This window comes from Felis catus (genome assembly GCF_018350175.1).
Source record: "Felis catus isolate Fca126 chromosome B2 unlocalized genomic scaffold, F.catus_Fca126_mat1.0 chrB2_random_Un_scaffold_44, whole genome shotgun sequence".
Lineage (NCBI taxonomy): Eukaryota > Metazoa > Chordata > Mammalia > Carnivora > Felidae > Felis > Felis catus.
The window spans coordinates 243,041-259,367 of record NW_025408505.1 but is presented as its reverse complement, the minus strand read 5'-3'; the positions used below and the strand labels follow the sequence as shown (position 1 = coordinate 259,367).

The following is a 16,327-nucleotide window of genomic DNA, read 5'->3' as shown; positions in this document are numbered from 1 at the left end:
AAGAGGAGGTTTCTCCCTGGGCACCAGGAACAAAGGTTCATGTTGCTTCAGGGCTGAGATGTCTCGTCTGCAGCATCTGATTGCAGCCTTCTTGTCAGGTAGACCCCACAGAGGTGACAAGCACTGAATTCAAATCCTGCCTCTTCCTGTCTGTGGGACATAGAAGGGGAGAGTTCCCTCATTAGTCAAACAGGGACAGCATTTCTACCTTCCTCATGGAATTGTTATGGTGACTTAGTGACAAGATTCGTGTCCCAAAAAGACACTCAGTAATCCTTAGCTGTACCTGTACATGTTACTCCACTGTGAGCCTACTGCTGCCATGGACTCAACCTCTGCATTCTCTGTCCCCTCTGCCTGGCACGCCCTGCTCCCTCTGACTCAACTGTCCCTCCAGAAAGCCTTTTTCACCTCCAGTGTGGGTGGAGTGTCCCTCAATTGGGCTCCCACAGCACTGTTGCTCACCCATCACACCCAGGCCAGCCCTAGCACTGGACATCACCCACAGCTTGTGTGCTCTGGAGTTCCCTGAACTGTCAGCTCCTCCTTGGACCATATGTTGTAGTGCTCACTGAAGGAGCTCTTTCCCTCCAAAGCAGCCAAAGCAAGCTGCCCTCAGCCCCATGGCACCTGCCTTCCCCACCCCTTCTGTGCAACCAGTGGTGCACAGCATCTTGGGCCTCATTGGATGCCAGGATCCCAGTGCCTTTTGGTGCTTAGTATTGAAAATATTTTCTGGAGGTGAATTTGGGTTTTGATGGAAACATCAGTAGGATGATGCCTGGCCACTTCCAACAAACCAACACAGAGCCTGTGCCCCTGACCAATATGGCAGTAACCCAGCTCATGGCAGCCTTTCCCCCTTAGCCCTCACGACTCTCCTGTCTTACCTGCTCCCCATTCAATGGTGTTTCTCTCTCTTCCTGCAGGGAGAGCCCCAGGTTTCCTCCTTCTGAGGATCTATCTTCTCTGTCCGGGGGCCGCATCTTGTGTTAGAGAAGACATAGGTTGCTGCCCATGGCCTCTCTTACTGCTTCAGATCAAGTGGACTCTCCCTGAGTTGACTTTATGGGAGGAGAGGAACCCCCGCTTCTCCTCACATGGTATTTTGAACCGGAAGCACAGCCCCCTCTCTCACAAAAATTGAACTTGAGGGATACCAAGGTTGGGGCTAGCAGGTGCAGGGGGTCACTGCCGGAGGAGCCTGAGGGGTGTTGAGGGGTATACCCAGTGCCAAAACCCCTGGCTGAGGCTCTATCTATCCTGCAGCTTCCATGAGCACTTAATGTGATTTGTAAAGGTCTCCCTTGCTCACAGAAGTTCAAGTGGTTTTGCTGTTGCCAATAAAACTACATCTGGATGAATACATTCAAATACATTTCCTACTGATGGTCTATAACTCATGACCTGACCTGCACTTACAGGTTCTTTCCTGAGAGGAACAGGCCCAGCCAGGGTGGAGGGCCAGCAAACAGACAGCAGTGGCCCAGGCTGTATCTCCCACTAACCTGAAAGCAGGGCCCAGCTGCTCTACTTAGAAACTGAGTTATGGAACAGGAGGGAAGAAGTGGCTGGGGTGCATCACAGGACGGGGCCTGGATGAGGTGTGTTCCAGGACATAGGATAGGGACAGGGTGGTCACATGAGGGGGATTTGGGCTCTTCCCTGCTCTATGGGTCACTCCTAGGTACTCTCATGGGCTCAATCCTGGCTTGTCCTCCTAATTCTTCAGGCATCCACTCAGTCTCTAGGGTCCCTCCTTTCCCAAATAAGGCCCCAACTTAAATAGACTGTAGCTATTGGAAACTGTAACCAATACCTCAAGAAAGTATATAAATTATGTTCCAAGAATTGTGCTTATAGGGATCAGTCCTAAAGAAAGAGATTTATGGCACAGATGTACCTTTCACTACAATCATGCGAGTCAAAAAATTGGAATTGGCCCAATTATTCAACAGCTGGAGACACTGAATAAATGATGATGTGTGGCCACTGAGAATGCACAAGGGGACAGGCGTGACTATACCTGTCCACTGTGGAGACATTAGGTAGTATAAGAGCATAGTCCTGGAACCCTCCACGCCCCAACCCAACACACACTCACAGACACACACACACACACACACACACACACACACATGCTACAAAGAGACAGGACTGGAAACAGGGAAACCATTTGTTATGGGCAATTATTTGTTGTTAGGAGTGTATCTTTTTTCTTCATATTCATTTATTTGCTGTTTTTTAATGTTTATTTTGAGAGAGAGAAAGAGAGAAAGAAAAAGAGTAAACACCAGTGGGGAAAGGGCAGAAAGAGGGAGAGAGAATCCTGTGCAGGGCTCCAAACTGTCAGCACAGACCCTGACTGGGGGCTCATGCCCACGATCTGTGAGATCATGACCTGAGCCGAAATCGAGAATTGGACGCTCAACTGAGTCACCCTGCACCTACTTTCATTATTTAAATTATTATTTTACTAAATAAACAACTCATCTAAAACCTTCAATAATATACCTTATTACCTAAAATATTGGTAATAAATGGGAAGATTTAATATTTTATTGTGGTATTTTTATACTATGCCCATTAGCCTTATTTAAACATGGCCTGTCCGGGAAAATAAAAGATTTTATAGGTATTTTACTGGTCCAGACACTTCTCTTGTGGTTTGTGGCTCTCGAGTCAAACTCACTTACAAAAGGTGTCCCTATCCCACATAATGAAGATAGTTCATTTTGGGGCTTCACATAACCTATGTTCTTTGGGGGATATTCCTTTGTAATAAAAATGTTATTTTCATTAAAAATTTCAAGAATTATTAATCACCGTCATGTTATGTAGCCAGACACAAAAGGCCATGTTGAATGATTCCATGCACATGAAAATCCCAGAAGAGGTAAAGCAACAGAAACAGAGAGACCAGTGGTTCCAGGGATTGGGGGGAGGGAATGAGCAGTGACGGATCAGTAGCACAGGTGTCTCTGTGATGGAAGTGTTCTACCAGTACCTAGTGGTCATGGTTGTATAACATTGTCAAACTACCTAATGACACTTCAACATCCAATTTAAAAGGATCAGAGCCAAACTTTACTTGAAGTCAATTTATACTTTACTTATAAAACAAAATACACTAAGCCATTCCATATCTGAATAAAAAACACAAAAATTTCAAAAAAAAAGCAACAACAGAGGAGGGGAAGCCATCCTTTGGGGCTGCAGCCGACATGAGCCACTGCTTGGGAGCTGAGGCTGGTTGTTCAGCTGTAGCAAGTGGTTGTTCTAGTCCTTCCATAACCCCAGTAGCTGGGGCTGGAGCCTGCTCATGCTCCAGGGCTGCCAAAGGTGCAGGTGGTTCCTCCAGCTCCTGACAGTGAATCAGAGCTATAACTACCACCTGCACTGGCTCTGAAACTGCAGGGAGGGTCACTGCTTTTCCTAATTGCTGAGCTCCAGCAGGAGTGATGGCTTCAGCCACCTCGGGCTCTGAAGCTGCAGCAGGCACCACAGTGGGAGCTGGGGCTAGCTCTTGAGTTGGTTCTGGATCCTGCTCCGGAACGGGTGCTATAGCTTCAAGAAGAGAAAGTATCATCACCATGATTGCCTTTCCATGTCTCTTCCAAATAAAGGAAACCTCTCCCACCAGTCAATGTCTTCTGAGTCCAAGAAACCCACCCCCAGGAAGTCTCCCCAGATGGCAGACCATGGGGACAGTTATCTGAGACTACTCACGGCTCCTGACCCAAACACAGCTTAAGGATACTTGTTCTGTGTGGCCTACCCTGTGCCCTCCACATGCTCACATCGCCCACCCTGAGTTCTCCTCACCCTCAACCTCTGGCTCATTGGGCTCCATGTGTCCCAGCTATGAGAGGAAAACAGAGGTATGGTGCTCCAGGTGTGAGCCCAGCATGTTAAGCCCCACATATGCCAGCAGCATCTTCAGGCAGGGAAATTCTGCAGGTTGGAAAAAATCCTCAGGGGAGTGGTCCATCCAGGTGCCCAGAATGGAGAAGATGGCCCTGGAGATACAGAAGTGGGCAGAAGAATCAAGACTGATGTCTCAGGGCACCCAGTGGGAACCTGGGCTCCTATGCCTCCAGCTGTCCAGAGGCTGGTCCTACTCCTTGTCCACCTCTGATTTGGCACTCCTGCTAAGATAGTCATGGTCACTGGGGAGAGTCTGGAAAAAAGCCGTTTTGAATGGGAGCCCTTAACCAATGATGAGGCCATCTCTGTCCTTCTTGGAGAAGGACTCTTTGCTCTGTCTGCCTGCCTACTTCCTGCTGGAATTCAATTCCATGTGAGCAGGGAGGGGTGGTGTCTGGTCGGTTCATTGTCCTCACTGCATACACCAGTGCTCCATGAATATCGGAACAAATAGGAAACAAAGGAACCCGTCTCTCAGCAGGGCTTCTCAGGACCCTCCTAATACCTCAGACTTTACCTCCTCCGCCTACATGTTGCTTTATTCACTTCGCATCCATGTGGGTGTCCCCCCACTGACCCTAATCTCCCACAAGGTGGGGGACATCTGGTCCCTGACCCCTTCACTGGGTCTCCGAAGCACTTGCTGAGCACCCACCATTGAAGTGCCACCAGATTGGTGAGTGTGATGCTCCCCACACCCTTTGTTCTAGGTCCCAGGATGGGGGTGGAGGCAGGACTGGGAGTGGGAAGGGATGGGGTTGGACTCTCTTAGGAGGTGACTCTGTCCTCTGGCCCCCTCTGCTGTCCCACTGTGCCCACACCTCATCTACGGCTCTCTAGAACCCCTTTCTCCTCTTCCAGAAGCCCTCAGACCTTTGCCCGCTCAAAGGAATCGCAGATGTGTGGGATGCAGGGTCCAAAGCCCTTCCAACTCACCGCCCTCCCCCACTGCTGCCCTCTTGGAGGGGGAAGACTCTCCTGCATTGTCTAAAGCCCACTCACATTTTCTGCTCCTCCAGGGGTCTGCCATCCTCATCCCATTTCAGGAAGGATGCATCCATACCTAGAGGAGGCCAGGAGGGCATCATATCACCTGTCCTGTGTATGCTACCTCTTGTCATACCTAGTGTCACTGACCCCTGTGTAGAATGGAGCCCTAGAGGGCAGGGTATTGTCTGCTCTGTGCCTTGGATGACAGTCAGCTCCTAAAGAAGTGCCTGCATCTGGTGGAGCTTCCTGTATGTTTGATGAATGGATGGGCCTCAACTAGCACCATCACAGATATCTGAGTGGGCCTGGGGTCACTTGCTCACCCCCAGGGATCTCTGCTCTGGTCTCAGCCAGGATTCAGACCCCCAGATGGAGCCTCAAATCTCCTTTTCAAATGGGAAAGCTCAAGATCTGGTGACAGTGACAGATGAGGCAGAAACGTCATCATGGGGAAGAGGACAATAATAACCCAGCACAGCCACAGCCCTGCCAGCAGACCGTTCCACAATGCCAGGTGCACTTTCCCAGCAGGGCCCCACTGGGTCCCTATAATAACTCTGCCCCCATCTGAGGAACAGACTGAGACTTGGGGAGGTTTGGTGACATTCCCAAGACTCAAAGCCTGTAAGTGGCCAAATTCAGTGGGGCTGTGGAGAGGCAGGGTGCTCACCTTGGAATCAACAGATCCAGCACCTTTTCAGTAGTGGAAAAGTTCTGTACATGTCCAGGAACATGGAGACATGGGGGCGGGGGCGGTGGTCTCTCCCAGGAAGACAGGCACTGGGTGCTACACTTGCTTATCCAGCAAGCCTGCCTGGATGGTCCACACCACACTGGTCTCATTCTTATTCACGGTTGAGGCATTTTTACCCTGAGGTGGAACAGAGGAGGGACACGGAGTCAGGCAGCACACTGGCCACCAGGAGGGTTAGGGGACAGAATGCAGAACAAATCCCCAAGCCTTCAGTGGCTTGTGGCAAGACTGAAACATAGGTACCCACAGTAGGAAAAAGGATTTTGACGTTAAAACTAGAATCTGAGGTGGATAGTGACTGAACATGTGAGTATTTCAGGTCAGATAGTTAGCTGAGTATTGACAGCACCTCCCTGCATTAACAGCATCATCCGTGTGATTTCTGATGACACAGCCCATTCTAGAGAAGAGAAGGCAGAGGCATTTCCTGGGGTTAGAGGGATTAGGGTAATAGGTCATGTAGGATGTCCAGTGAGCACTGTAACATGGCAACAAAAGGGAATCATGTCAAAGTCCCACATCAGTGAAGAGCTAAATGGGTGTGGTAACCCATCTCCCTTCTGGAATGTTGTATAGCCCAGAGAGGCCCCTACTCCTGACCTGGAGGGGCCTCAGGGATGTGTTCCTTGGCAACCAAACTGCAGAGCAGCAGACAAAATACCATGAGCCCCATGTCCCTTCTGGCAAAAATCTCCCTACTCATGATGATCATGTGCCAGATTTGGAGAAGGTGTGCAAGGATGGTCAGGCCAACAGGGACACCTGGGAACAGGAGTTAGGAAAATACATACAAAAGTGAAAAAATACTCTAGACCAGATGGGATGTGAAATGACTTCAGGTCTCTTTTCTGATATTCCTACAAATAAGTGGACAGTGACTTTGCATCTGGCCATGGCAGGGGCTGGGCCGTGAAGGCAAATTTGAGGAGGATTTGGGGATCCAGATTCATCTGCGAGCAGAAGTCTACAAGGGGGCCCAGGGGAGTAGCAGTGTGGCTTCTGGGCCCTGGGATCTTTTTGCTACATCTGGGCCCTGGCTGTTGGGTCTCCCTGGTACCTGCACTCACCCTGAGCCGCTTCGGTGCTGCATCCTGTTGGTGGTGTGGGGCATATTCCTGTCCTTCACGGAAGTTGAGCAGAGGATCTCATCACTCAACTCCTGTCCCATCTGTGGTGTGCAGTTCTGTAAAGACAGTGTAGCAGATAGGCAGGAGGCTTCAGAGTCCTGACTGACTGCCTTTACTGGCCCTCAGACCCATGTGACTCCATTCCAGACACACTACACCACAGTGTGCACAGACTTCCACCAAGGAGGAAAAAGATACATGTGCAAGGACCTTGGATTAACGCTTGCACAGGAAAGAAGCACCTCAGGAATCCCTTTTCCACCCTACCCACCATGACATTGGTGTGGACATGATGGGGCCACCAGGTTATCCACTGCCTCCAACCTTCTCTAGCCCCGGGCAGGACCTCCTCACATGTCCCTCTTTCCCTGAAACTGAAGAGGAGGGAATGGGGCTGCCCAGGGATGGCTCGAAGAGGTGGCCTGAGCTGAACTGGCCTTCCCTACGCTGCTCTGTATTACTTTACGGGGCCTTCAGAAAAACAGCCTGAGGCATTGGGAGCGAGGGTTGAGCCAACATCCACAGCATCTGAAACATCTTCCCCACTGGGGTCTCTGGAAGCCAGAGCTCCAGAAAGAAAGAACAGCAAGAAAACATTTTTCACTATCAAGTGTCTCCAGCCAAGTGAGCCTGGTGTGGGACTATACTAGAATATGGGTGCCTGGTTATGGGAATTCCAAGTTCTCTTGGGGTCTGTTGTCAAGGCAGTAACTTCACTGCCTAGGATCACCTACCCGAGTCCCCTCCAGGGATAACACCTATGCAAATAGAGCCCTGGGCTGCTGGCTTCTCACCCCCTTTCTCCATGAAATGTCTCATCTGTACACAGTTACACCAATACACTCCTCTCTACAGTCCCCTGGGAAGGTCTGGGTGCATCCAGGTCCTACCTTTGAGACACATCTAGGTTCAGACGCAAGTCTTCATTCTTACCTGATTTTGACCCTGGATAAGCCATTGTGCCTCTCAGGGATGGTCTGTGTCCTTCCTGTGCAATGGAGATTATTCTAGCATGTACTTCCTCGGGATGTCCTCAGGCATATTTGGGATGATACCTATGAAACTGGAGGAGTAGTGTCACACATAGGAAATGCTTCCAACCGTATTTTCGTCGTCTCTTCACCACCTCTGAACCTGCAGCTCCTCAGATCCCCCCCCCACCGTCCTTACTGGTGTGTGTGTGTGTGTGTGTGTGTGTGTGTGTGTGTGTATACCAGTGTTCACATTCTGGAGGCCCAGAAGATGGGAAGGATGGGCAAAAGCTTCCCAAGATCTTACGCTAATTTCCAAAGCAAACCAGACAGAATGGATTGGAGCTTTGGCCTAGAAGGTCAGAACCCACCCTTACCTCTAGGCTCTGCCATTCTCTCCCTCTCCACTGGGTGCAATGTGGACAGGGGTGCACTCAGTGGGTTGCCCTGACCTGGGGTCCTCCTCAGACAAGAATGTGCTGGAATGCCTCCTGTCACCCTCCTGTTCACCCTCACCCCCACACCATCTCCATGTCTGTACAGGTACAATAACACAACCTTTTCCAGAGCCCCCTCAGAAAGCCTGGGTGCAGCCAGGACCCCAACTTTAAGGACATGGAGCTAGATTCATGCTTGGTTCTGCCTTTTGACCAGTCCCTGTGATTCTGGAAAAGGCACTGACCCTGTCAGGGTCCTCATCTTTTCCCCTCAGTGGCTCCTTGAGATCCCCAACTCCTGTATACATGTCTTTGTGTAACTCTCTCCTCTGGAGTGTGGCCTAGACTTAGTGATTCACTTCTATTCTACAGAAGATGGCAACAGGACCCAAAGCCCCTTCCAAGGTTTGGTTATAAAATCTCAGTGCCCAGCCATGTGCTCACTCTGACCTGTGTTCTCTCTCAGATCCTCACACTGGGGAACAGGCCTCTATGTTGAGTCATGACACAGACACATGCATGTGGTCTAGCACTGAGAGACAACAACAGAAGAGAAGAACTCAGGCCTTTGATGTGGACTAAACCCTGCTAACACCCCTAAGTGAGCTCAGGTTCTGAGTGAAGCAAGTCCTGCCTCGGTGCTGACAAAAGCCCCAAACTCCTGAGAGACTCTGGTAGGAGCCCCCAGCTGAGTGCTGCTGGATTCCTGGTTCCCTGGGACTGTGAGACAGTAAGTGTTTGTGGGTCAAGCCACTAAGTGTGGGGAAATACGGTCATACAGCACTAGTAGCAGAGTGCTGAAAATGTCATCCTGCCCCAGGCCCTGGCCCTCCTCCTTCTCCCTCTCTGCTCTCCTCCCCAACTCTCTCCTGCCTTCCTAGCCTCCTTTCTAACCTCCACTCTGACAACACCAACTTCTGCCTCCCAGCATCTGCACTCCTGTGCCCTTTGCCAGGCTGCATATGCTCAGATTTGTGCAGGACTGACTCCTTCCTGTCCTGCTGAAGAAAATATTAATGTCAGCTCAGCACAACCTCATTGGACCCTCACCTGGTGGAGCTTGGGACCCAGTTTAATTTAAAAAAAAAAGAAAGAAAGAAAGAAAAGAAAAAGAAAAAAAAGGAAAGAAATAAAGCTGAATCTCAAGGGTAGTCAACAAATAATAAAAATACTATAATTAATACAGAAATCAAGACACATGATCTAGATATTATTAAAGCCAACAGAGGAGAAAATGGCATAACTAAAAGTAATTAAAACAAAAAGCAGAAAGGGGGAATGAAGCTGCAAAGAGCAGAATGGTGAAGCACAACGGCAAGGTTTCAACGTAAGTATACCTGGTTTGTGGCTTCCAGGTGCTGACTGAGAACTAGTTGCATTGAAGGCAAAACAGCTGGCAATATGGTGGGCAGGTCAGATGAGGCTAAGCACTGAGCAGGTCATATGGCCTGGAGACCTGTCACTCACCACCAGGCAGCCTCCACACTGAACAGCCCTTAGCATCTTGGGCATGGGTCTCTGAGAATGCCAGGAACCTCTCCCTACTGAGGGACCTCCACTGCACGTGGGGCTTTGGGAGCCACTCCAAGGCTGTGCACTGAAACCCTGTCCCTCTCTGGCCCGGTGACGTGTACTTTGGGGACAGAGCCCACGCCTGCAAGAGAGAAGGTGGAGAGCACAGGGAGGCCTTCCAGAACCCGGGAAGGCCATCAGAGTCTTCCTGTGCATAACTCCAGGGGCAGCATGCATTCTGGGGGCTCCCTAGGGAGCAAAGCAGTGGCCCTGCCATAGAGAACAGAAGGAAGGAGCATGGGGTCCTGCATTGGGCACAGAGGGCAGGGCTCTTCTCTCCAACCATGAGAGTGGCATGTCCATTACCCCTAGTGACAGAAAGAGGAATTTGGTCCCAGGTTACATCCTTCTCTGCTCTTCTCACCTCACACACGCTCAGGGCATCTGCTTCCACCATCGAAAACCCTACCTACTTCCTTCCTGAGCTATCTCCCTAATATCCACATCCCTGGGGGTTAGCTCTGCCAGAATTCCTCACAGATGTTTCAAACTCAAATCCTGAACTAATTCATATTTGGCCCCATCTGTGATAGTCTGATGATGAACATATTCCTAATCCTTCAGCCTCCTTTACATCTATCTCAGCTTCTGCCACATATTTTTAGTGCCTTCACACTCTGCCTCTGGGTTCCATCATGCACCTTGACTCAGCCACTGAGCGTTCAGGGAATGTGACTCTAGCAGAGGCTAGAAACTGCTTGTGCCTTTGCCTTGGCCTCTGACACAGGAAGGACATGCTCAGTCTAGCAAAGCCTTTCCAGCTAAAACTCTCCTAGATCAATCAGCCAACAGCCAGCTGAACAACACCCATGGGAGCAAACACAACCAAAGTCCACTGTAAGGACAAAAAAAAAAGGTCAGAAGTTTATTGTCCCTGTTGAAAATAGAGGAAGAAAGTCCCTTCCCATCCTTTTACTTACAGCATTTACTTTAGGAAATTTGTGATTTCAGAGGCTTTCTCCCCTCTTTGAAATGTATATATATGTCCTTTGTGAAAACTATATAGGTCTTTTGCCAGCTTTGAGGTCCAAGAGTGTCTTTCTCAAGAACCAGGGAGCCCTCTCTCTGAACTGTTAACATCAAGAAGGACAGCACCCCTCTGTCCCCATTCCTGTGACCCAAATCTCAGTGGGTACCATGATTCCAGTGTAACACCATCTCCTGTCATTAAGATAGGAAACTTGGGGGGGGGGTGTTTCTAGATGAAGCCAAGAGTTGGTCACCCCAATTACCAAGCAAACTTGGAATGAATTGTGACAAATATTGCTGTCACATCCACTTACTTGAGGGTTAATACCTGTTTATCCAGAGAACGTGTGTGTAATGAGTTGTGTCTGCATGGCTATGTAAAAGGGTGAGATTTCTTCTGTCTTTGCAATCCCTTGGTAGATTCTCTGTGATGCACAACACAATCTGGTTAATGCTAATGCAATGATAAAAATGTTTCCTTTCCCTACTATCTTTCTGAAAAGGATTTCCAGGTTGAGAGATTTTGTGTTTAATCATATTTCCCCTACATGACCGAAGATGTATGAGTAAGCCCAGTTAAGATTAGCCAAACACAAGGGCACCGCGGTGGCTCAGTCGGTTGTGCGTCTGATTTCAGCTCAGGTCATGGTCTTGCAGTTCGTGAGTAAAAGCCCCGCGTTGGGCTCTGTGCTAACAAACAGCTCAGTGTCTGGAGCCTGCTTCAGATTCTGTATCTCTCTCTCTCCTCTTCCCCCTCCCCTGCTCATGCTCTGCCTCTGTCTCTCAAAAATAAATAAATGTTAAAAAAATTTTTTAAAGAAAAAAGGATCAGCAAACACAGCCCAGATGAGGTGAACTGCTTTAATGCACAGATTAATTAAATGGTTGTTGTTATATGCCCCTGAGCTTTCTGCGTCAGCTTCCTGAGACAACACACTCACAATAGGCAACTAACACATTGTCACAATAGACAACTAACACATAGTTATCAATATTTCTACTGCTAAACAACAAACTGCCAAAGAGAAACCTTGGGAGTCTCTGCAGTCCCCTCATCCCCTTACAAACTCCTGTCTCCAAAGTTCCTCACTCAGTTAAGTCTACTTTCCTAACATCTCTGACGCTGGAAACCCCTCTTCTATCTCATTGCCCCTATGTGAATTCAGACACCTCCCCACCCCATAACTACATGTTTGTTCCAGGTTTGCTCACCTTGCATATACCCTCCCTTAGAGCAGTCAAAGCAAAACTCCTACCCAAAACACCTCCTTCCACTGCTCTGTTGAAAATTTCCTCAGCTCTGCATCCAAACTCCATGAGACAGAACACAAAGACTTGGGAGGTCTGCCATTGCCCTCGCAAACCATCTTCTTTAATATTTAGTTACAACTAGCAGTTGGGGGATCACCAGACCTTTCCTACAGCCAGGGGCTCCACCAATAACCATCTGTCCTGATGGAGACACAGCAGGGCTCCCAGAGGCTCTCGCCCAACCAAGGGAGACGCAGGAAGGGGGATGGGGACACACTTACCTGCAGACCCCCAGCAGACAGCTGGAAGGGGAGAAGCAGGGAGGTGAGACAGGACAGCAAAGCGCCTCTGCGGCAATCCTCCATTTCCTCAGGGCTGGGGAGACACAGGGCAGGAGGCAGGAGAACACCTACAGAGATGAGGAGGGCCAGCCCACAGCTCTGGGCCTCAGAACAGACAGAAGGGCTAAGGGTTGATAACAATAACCAGAACAAGAAGAGTTTTTGCTACTAGTCATTATGCTGATGGGGCTGGGAACCCCCACAACCCTGGTACCAAGAAATCCCTCCCAGTCCCTCAGAAAGCTTTCGCAGACTGCTCTGCTCATAGGACCAGAACCCTCCTGCCTTAGCACAGGGCCTCCTCCAAGTCTGTATGAGTCGCAGACCACCAGAGATGCCCAGGGACACAGGCCCAGACTCAGGCCCCTGCCCATGAAGGACCTGCCAGGTCCTGTGTGCTGTTCTTCTCCTGCCCCCTAATTATGACCAGGAACCACTGAGAAGCATGAGTGTCAGACAACATCCTCCTCAAGGACATTGTGGTTCCCACCACACGCATCCTGTATTGAGGCCGTTTGCTTATTGAGTTCACCCAAATTTCAGCTCCCAGCTCCCCCCAGCCTGTTGCTGCTCAGGACAAAGGACCTGGCCTTACTCCCAACAGAGGGCTCCATCAATTCCCCATGAAAAGTTGATCCTCATCCTCTATATCTCTGAGGAGTTTCTGCCTCAGGACAAAGGAATCCAGGAGGGGGCTGTCTGGGTTGCTTAGTTGGTTAAATATATGACCCTTAATTGCAGCTCAGGTCTTGATCTCAAGTCATGAGTTCAAGCCCCACGTTGGCACGGCGTGTGAAGCCTACTTAAAAAAAAAAAAAAAGAGAGAGGATCCCAGGAGAGAGAGAGCACAGAAACGATAAAATGCATCCTGGTCAGACAAAAAAGGGCTTCAGACCACCTACTGCTGAGTGGAGTGGGGATCTGGCAGCAAATGGTACTGAGAAGAACAGATTCTGGAGGTGACTGCTGACTTCTCTAGTGGCCAGATTCAGATCTCTCTAGGCAACCACCTTAGGCTAGTTTCTTGACCTGTTCTGCCTCAGTTTCTCAATGTCAAATGGGGATAGTAACGGTATCTCACCCCAAGATACAAGGATGTAGTGCTACACAAATGTCAGTAAGTGAATGAAGTGCAGGCATCACTGTATTTGTCCTGGGTCTTCTCAGAGCCTCATTATGACCCAGCACCACCACCCTCACCACAATCTCAGCCACTTCCTCAAAGCCAGCTGCTCCTACCTTTCCTTTTATTGGCAAAAGCATCTTCAGAACCAACTTATCTGCTTAAAAAGCTGAGACATCTGGAATGTCTCTAACTCAGTAATGTGAGATCTCAGCAGACCCCAAATCTGCTCCCAGAGATTGCACCTGCAGTTAGCTGCTCTGAGCCCCAAACCCTGCTTCCAAATCCAACGTTGGGTGCCATAGAGTCTTCTTGGCTGAGAGGCAGGTGGTTCCCAGATGAGTGGGGAAGCAGAACCTGAACAGGTTACAGGGGTCTGAGCCAAAACAGAGTCCTGAGCCCCCTCTAAGTGCTCCCAAAAGGAGAATCCACTCTTCTCTGACTCCTGCACCGTTTGAAAGTGAAAGCTTACAAAAAACAATCCCAGGGGCGCCTGGGTGGCGCAGTCGGTTAAGGGTCCGACTTCAGCCAGGTCACGATCTCGCAGTCCGCGAGTTCAAGCCCCGCGTCAGGCTCTGGGCTGATGGCTCAGAGCCTGGAGCCTGTTTCCGATTCTGTGTCTCCCTCTCTCTCTGCCCCTCCCCCGTTCATGCTCTGTCTCTCTCTGTCCCAAAAATAAATAAACGTTGAAAAAAAAAATTAAAAAAAAAAAAAAACAATCCCAGCAGACTCTGCCCTATCTTCTGGATATGCACCCCCATTATCAGGAGTGAAACAGCATGACCAGAACCAGTAATACAGGACAAACCCACCCTGCATGGGACAGAGGCCCAGATTCAGCAATCCTTTGTTGAAGAACTGCTACTGTCCAGGTTGGCTAACTTCTAGACCAAAAGCAGGGAGTGTGTGTGGCAGAGCCAAGATTAATACCTATCCCTGTGCATGGGGCTCTCTGCACTGGTTCTTCACTACCCAGATGATTACATGTCTATTTGTGAATCACATGTGGCCAGAGTCATTGAGGAGTCCCAGTGTAGTTGCTATGTGTTTTTTTTCACCAGGAGACCACCAAGGTGCTCTCCACAACTTGGCAGCAGAGAGGTTAAGACTGAGCAACAGAAGCTTCCAGAATCAACTCCAGGACCCTGGCTTTGACCAAATGAATGGACATTGACCTATCGCTTGTTAGTATTTTGTTCTCACACATGGCTTCGGTACAATTCAGCCCTCTCCCTGCCAGGCCACAGTGTGCACAAAAAAAGGCAGATTCTATGGTCTCTGAAAGAAAACCGGGGAGCACTGGGGCTTCCTCACCAGCCCCTCCCTACCTGCAGGTTCCCATCTCGGTAAAGGATAACTGGGTGAACCCAGTTATCTCTGCCAGAAACTGGAGGGACATTCCACTACACACTCCATGTTCCCACCCAGTCTACCTCCAATGTACCAGAATGTTCAAGGCTTTTCTCAAATCCGTATCCATGGCCATTACCTGGCTCCTGACCACCCTCATTCCCCCCTGGCCCAAGAAGGGTGTTCCTGCTTTCCCATGAGTGTCCCCTGCTCACCTCCAGCCTGACCTCCTCAAGTTCATTTTCCTTCCAAGGTCATGATCCTTTCAAATCAGTTTGTGTCAGATCTGCCTCATCTGTTCAAGGAATCCCCCTATCAGCCTCTTGTCTGTGACCCCCAATCCCAGGCTTCTTCTCTGACCTCTTTCCACACTCTCCCAGTTGCTCCCTCACTGGCTTGGGTGACTCCCTCCAGTTCATGGAGCTTTGCCATCCTCAGGCCTTCTCACAAGCCACTGGTTGATCCTGCTTGCTCTCTTGTCCCCCAAACCCCTCAACATTCCAGTCTCACCTAAAGTGACCTTCCTCAGAGGGACCCTGGCCAACCATTCATCCCCATACATGCCCCATACACACACTTGTTGGAGTTTAATGACACCCTGCTTTCCACAATAGCCCTGACAAGCATTCTTCTGGGGCATTTCTATGACATTCACAAAGGGAGGCACTGTGTGCCCTGCTCACGTGTCCAGCACATAGTAAACACTCAATAAACTTTGTTGAGCTCATTTGCAGAGGACTCACTGCAGCAGCCCATTGGCTACTCAGCCTTATCTAAATTGGGCAAACATTTCGGTCCATTGAGAAACACAAAGACTGTTAAAACGCTGACCTAAACAAGTCAACCCCTTGGTGGATACAACAACTCCACCATCTTTCCCACTTTTCTTCTTACCCCAAACATAAGTTAGTTCATCACTGAAATGTCCCCAGGATAGAATCGTCAGATTCAACACCAAACACCTTTGTTTGCTCACTTAAGCCTGCCCAGTTCTCAGGTGTTCACATGTTAAGTGATTGGTGTTAAGACAATAGCTTGGCCTAGAGCCTCCCTGGTCACACTTCTGCCATGTTGTTGTCATTACTGTCTTCATTCTGCACGTGAGGAAACCAAATCTGTCTCAGTTCCACAACCACATACTTGGCAAAGAGTCTCTCATCCTGTGCTCACTCTTGATTGTCCTGAATGATCTGCTATATTTGTTTTCATGAAACAAGGACTGCCTGATCCACTGATACACGAGAGTGATTGGCTTCTGCTCAGAGGTCTGGTCTGAGATACTAAAACTCTAAGCACACCTAGGACATCTGGAGAGACCTGAAACATCTGATTTTTTATCCCCAAATGTCCATTTCTTCCAATATCCACTTAGACTTGTCAATGTTGGCAAAATGCAACTTAATGCAAAGTAAACTAATGAGATAAGGACCTATATTAGCCTCCAGATCCATCCACCATGGCCCCCACCAATCCCTGCCCTCAAGTCTGCTTGAGGGAGACTCCTCAAGACCTAAG

General features: G+C 49.3%; 1 long non-coding RNA gene across 3 annotated transcripts; it reads right to left on the bottom strand.

The window, feature by feature from the left end:
* Window positions 1-3,096: 3,096 nt before the first annotated feature.
* On the bottom strand, window positions 3,097-13,943 carry LOC102900850. Of its 3 annotated transcripts, XR_006593433.1 has the most exons (8): window positions 12,280-13,943; window positions 9,544-9,860; window positions 7,732-7,861; window positions 6,739-6,854; window positions 5,588-5,788; window positions 4,930-4,990; window positions 3,826-4,019; window positions 3,097-3,567 (listed from the first exon to the last, which is right to left on the bottom strand). It is a non-coding gene; the product is annotated as an uncharacterized LOC102900850 (long non-coding RNA). The 3 variants fall into 3 exon arrangements; XR_006593432.1 differs by having other exon boundaries at window positions 7,732-9,860; XR_006593434.1 differs by lacking the exon at window positions 4,930-4,990 and having other exon boundaries at window positions 7,732-9,860.
* Window positions 13,944-16,327: the final 2,384 nt, after the last annotated feature.